This window comes from Bombus vancouverensis, chromosome 8 (genome assembly GCF_051014615.1).
Source record: "Bombus vancouverensis nearcticus chromosome 8, iyBomVanc1_principal, whole genome shotgun sequence".
In the NCBI taxonomy this organism is placed as follows: domain Eukaryota; kingdom Metazoa; phylum Arthropoda; class Insecta; order Hymenoptera; family Apidae; genus Bombus; species Bombus vancouverensis.
Window position 1 is genome coordinate 2,372,313 of NC_134918.1, and position 6,000 is coordinate 2,378,312.

Genomic DNA, 6,000 nt, shown 5'->3' on the forward strand with positions numbered 1-6,000 from the left:
CTGTGGTCATTAATATATTTTTTCGTTATCGACAGAACATTTTCCCTTGATTTTATTGACATATTGGATTAATCACTTCTTTAAGTTACTCGTTGTTGAAACAACATCAAAATCGTATATTGTTTCATGCTAAAAAATCTACTAAATCCATTGACAGTGAAACGATATTTCGTATACGGTTCTTACAAGAATTATTATTATTTAAGACTTAGGAAAACGTATATACAGTAGCCACGCACACTGTGCGTATTTCTGGCGCGCGTTTCCGTTCAGTGACAGTACTTCGGCGGACTGGATTGCCGAAGCGAAAGGGTTAAAAAAATACGATAAAATCACATGTAGCTCTCTATTTGTCTAGTCGCTTTTGTAGCAATATCACTATGTCCTCTGACATACTTGAGGTTTCTTACAATTCACAAATTAAATGAACAACTGCGCAAGCGAAATCGCTGCTGTAGAATCCCCGCTTCTGTAGAATCAGTCGTATGAATTTCAAAATTTAGTGTGTCGCCGGGATTAGCGTTATCCAAAGTACGCCACAGGAATAGAACATAAAGATATTTCTCAAAATTTGTTATTGCTGGTATGATATTGCTGAAATACAAGGCTGCAGTTTCTTAATGTCGTCAAAACATTCAGTTCTTTTTTGGTCAGTCACTTTTCGCGTGTGTCACGACCGGCATACTTCAAATCCGACGGACTGACGATAGAGATAAAGATGTGGCGGCACTCGGCGACAATGTATATCGCTGAAGTGCCTAATGAACCATCAACATCCCAACGGTCCTTCCATCGAAGGTTCTAGAAGAAAGAGCACGTGGCAACGATCGCGGACGCCTAGCAAATGCATGGACGGTGGGGATGTTGAGGAATGACAAAAGAAAGTAATCGGATCCGATCGAAAGTAAAATCATAAGAGTCAGTCTTAGAAAGTCACGCCTAGAGTTCGGAAGTAGATTGTAAAGTGTATTGATGTTAGAAAAAAAATAAAGTTTTCTTTTTTTATTTTTTTACCTCAAATTCCTTTTTTATTTTGTTATTTTACGTGACACGTGCTTTGTATTGCTCTGTCGAATTTGAAAGTTTCTATTACGATAGCGGATGGTGCGAAAGACGCAAGTTTCTAGTATTTTAGAGATGTCTGAACGTCAGCTGCGTGATTATGTAACAAAAAATGGAGATATCCATTGAAATATTTTAACACGCAAGAGATTTCATGTTAAGACAATACACGCAAAGTAAATACACACGAATATAATAGTATATCCCTTTCGATGTCATTCGATTTTTGTGTCATTCATTTTTTCCCCGATATATTTGAGCGATTCGAGATAAACAGGATACACTTCTGAACAATTCCTCTCAAAAGTGGCAGGAATTAATATTTTTTCTACTGAAAACAAATAACTCTGGAAATATTGAAAATGTAAAAGAACAGGAAGCTTAAAATCCGTTCACTTGTCGATGTAATGAGCAGAACAATACATATTTGCGATAATAAGAAGAATATCTCTAATGATACTGTAGTATCGGGGAGAAGGGCCCAAGAAACGTCGAGCTAACTACAGACAATGTCGCGAGAGCCGAGGCGCTGTCGGCTCCATCAATGCATTACCGGGTCCTTCAAGTAAATAGCCTTGCCGAAAAGACCTACGTGACCCTGGCTACGAGCGTCTGCAGAACACGTGTGCGGTGGGCCTTGCAAAAGACAATAGAGTGCTACAACGGCCAGAGAGTCAGTGGAGAAGCAGAGTGCGAGTTGAGCGGACACGGAGTGTGAGTCGGCGTGCGACGATATTGTAGTCGGTCCTTTTGTTATTGAATATCACTTATTAAAATACACTAAACTTTGAACTCTACCATCATCACTTGTCCTTACTCTAAGAAACCATCAGTTACTACAATACTTTTAATACATCAAAAGGCAAATACTATAAAAAGATTCGACGCGCTCTTTGAATACAGCTACTATCAAGATGTATAAACATTAGTACACATAATTAGCCTAGATCGTGTCGAAGTAGTAAGTACGTATGTACTTTTGACGAATTTTTAAATTCAAAATTCTTTTGAAATCACGTTTAAAATACAATTATTCTTAGAATATGATTTAAAATATAATCTTCTTTTTACTTTTTGCGTAATTTATTACGTAAATCATTACTAAAGAAAGTTACTTTCCAGTTGTGTTACAAAGTAATCCACTTTGTACACAGGTATGTAATAAATTGCCAGAAACTTTGATGAGAACGAACTTTTTATTAAAAAAAGTGACATCTTTCATGTATGATTTCCTCTTCAATCTAATATTTGCTTAGTAGTAGTATATCAAATATTTTTGAGCTAAAAGTAAGTAATAAATATTCGGTAGGTTTATATGCGGAATGCATAAATAATTGTTATGAATATTGAAAGTATTACATTTTTCTGTCTAAATCGTTTCGATTCAATTTGGAAAATCTTATTCTGCGTGTGCAATTAATACCAGCAGCATGTCAACTCTAAAGTTTCATATCACGAAAAGAGTTTATGCAAAAGACGAGTAAGAGTTAAGTTTGACATCGAGTAAAGAAAACCCAATTTGAAATTGATCTAACAGTGTTTTTCTAAATTATTTCTACGTATTGTTCAATTTGTTCTTTTCTCAATATTGTTGGATTTAATTAACGCAGCGTCATATTTACGCTAATATCTGCTTGTTAAGCATAATTTTAATATATAATAACATGATCTATAACTCTTTACAATTTATATTTTATCATGGCATATGTTTTAGAATATTCTCCGGCTTCTTGTAATTTTTATTCATACCTATTCCACGTGTATCATGTTCTCTTTATTAACTTGAAACGTTTTACACGCACAGGTGTACGCGAGTACTATCAATTACACGTACATACAGAACTTCCTCAAGCTAATATTATCAACTCTAGAGCTATTAATAAATGTTCATAAAGGGGATACTTCTTCACGACATGTAGTTTAATAGTTTATTAACACATTGACTGCCACGCGTGTTTTCAAAAAAATCTGCGTCAGGCCACGCGTACAGCAGTACCAAGCGTTATCTGCTAGGTGCTCCTATCGATATTTTAGTAATGCGAATCGCTCAAGTGGTGGTCTCAAGAATGATCTTTCGTTTCGCTTGTTCGCTACATTAAAACCGCTAGCTGTTGTCGAATATAACGAAGGAAAGTGTGGTATAGATTATTCCGATCAAATGGTTTCTTATGCCACCATAATTAGAAAAGGAATCAAATGGTACAGAAAACTTGGCATTCAATTCCTTCTGGGAATTTCTGTTGTAAACGCTTTGACGGTTTACAAAATTGCAACAAGGAAAAATATAAATATTGGAATATTGTTATTCTATAAATTTATTATTATTATGTTATTTTTATTTATTATTATATTATTTTTTTATTATTATTATATTATATTATTATTATTATTTATTATTATATACTGTTATTTTATAAATTCAGAAAGATAGTTATATTCACTGTATATACTACGTACATATATGTATAAAATATATGATTTTTTAGGAATATCTCTCTACTTTAAACTGTTGCTAGCAAAGATACTTTGCAAGTAGCATTCTTATATGTTGGATTACAAGCTATTTCAATTAGCCTTGCAGTGAATATACTGTACAATATTCGTAATTTTAGCGAATGTCGTGATATTGTTCTGTAGGAGTACCAAAACATAGTTATCTTCTATTAGCAAATAAAATTCTATTTTTGATGAAATTTAGTAAAAAATATTAAAGTATCCGAGGAACAATTTCTTTTGCCTGCAAAAGTCACTTTGAGCAGGTGAAATCGAATCCTCAAGATTTTGATTAACTTGTGATGATCCGAGATACAGTAAAACTTTGCATCGCTCTATTGAAAAATATTTGTGCGCTAGAAATAAATCTCGAGTAAATAATGAGTTTGCTATTTTAAAGATAAAACGTGTAACAGGCATTACATGTAAGAAATACAATGCGGGCAAAATAACAGCTCACTTAACATTTCTGTTAATTTCTAAATACATAGGATTTTTCACCAGATATTAGCGCTTTTATTGGAACAAACAAATGAAAATGAACAATTCCGTGTAACATATTTCGGAGCCATATTGATCTGATATGTCAAACATATACATTGATATTTCGAAAATTAAAAATTATTTTCTAGAGTTGACATGTTGTTTTTCAGGTAAGTAAAATTTTTTTTAATGTATACTATATCTAATTTATTAAGTGTAATTACCAGTTATTTGCCCCACTTTTATAATTTCCTTTGTATATTATATACATTATAATCTAAAACGTATTTGTTCAACGTATTTGTCGTCCAATACCGATGATTTAGTCATAGACCGAATTTCTTTTACCTGTAAGTTCAATATTTTGGCAACTGAGACTAAATTAGAAGGTGTCCGTTTAATTTTTCTTCTACCTTTTCCATAGAAAAATATCTGAAAGTCCAAAACAGAAAAGAGAGAAATGGTCAGAGGAGAACATGAATGGGGCTTCGAAGCTACTCTTCAAAAATAAAATGGCCCAAAGACAGGTCACTGAAGCTTTCAATGTTTCAAAAACGACGAATGTGAAGTCTGGGCACACGTCGAATGCGCAGATCAAGAAAATATTAAGTATTTTCCATACGATATACATAAAAATCAAATTTGAATAAGATTATGTATACTGACATCTAGAGGACTTTTTAAAACATTATTAACCATTTAGAGCAAAAGATCAAATAATTAAATAATTGATCGGTACTGGACGACAATTTTTCGTTTCCTACAAATTCCGACATTACTATTCTTGCACATTGTTAATTCGTCAATTCGTATTATTGAATTTCATAAAATTAATTTTCCTACTTTTATCAAGTTCCATTTGTGCTATAAAGTCACTTTGTAAATTTTCATTTTTATCAACTCTAGCACAAGGTACTGTGCGACTCTCCCCTGCATCTTAATTTGTATGTGATTCGAAATCCAAATTATTCGATATTTTTCATACCAAACTACGATAAAGATTCTTAACAACTTCTGCAAGATTACCTATACTAGCATTTATGACGTTCCTGTCTCACAAGATCAATAACCAAGCCTTTTCCTCGATTCTTTTTCTCTGATGAAACGTTAAATAGTTTTCTTTCTTCTTTCTGTCCGGATGAATTTTATCTTTTTCGTAGGTCATTGATATCTGGTCGCTTTTTTAAATTACTTTTTCCGTAGTTTTCATGTCACAATAAAGAGATTAAAAAATGCTGGATCAAAATTCTTAATGCTTTTCTCACCCACTCCGTACTGTTATCTTTCTGTTCATGTTCAAAATAGCGAATAGAGGTACATATAGAGGCGAATACTTCTGTGTTTAGTCTATTGACACCCCCTCCCTCTCGCCCCTTGATGAGGTTGACTCGTGTTAGATTACAATATCAGTTTGCCTAACAATCAGAACTACATGGAATTTTGGGGATATACAGGCTGAGTCTTCAACAGCAAACCACCTGAATAATTCTTTCAATTTTTTGAGACGCAGGGAAATGTTTGAAACAAAAGTTGTTTGGTTTCGAGGAGGCTATTACGCGATGGAAAAAGTTTTTCTCAGATGGACGCGTTTACGAGTTTTAAAGAACACTTTAATAGGCTTCGTTTTTTTTTAAGTGTAGCCGTGTAGTTTTGAATACCTATTTGTCCCATTGTTGCTCTTTTGAAGACGGATTTAAATATCGCGGTCATTTAAGGTCACTCAAGGTCATAAAACGTAGTAAAATAGTCCAATCGAACGTAATGTTTCAATATTCCGAAACAAAGGAAAATGGATTTACCATTTTCAAGATAAGCGGCCCGTTTATAAAACACCATTAAACTAGGAGACGCAATCAATTGGAGAAAAGATAAATTTTCTGTGACTACTTATCGTACTCGAATTCGACTCTACATCTTCGTTACTTTGTCGAAATTGCTATGTATAATAATTATTAATTATGA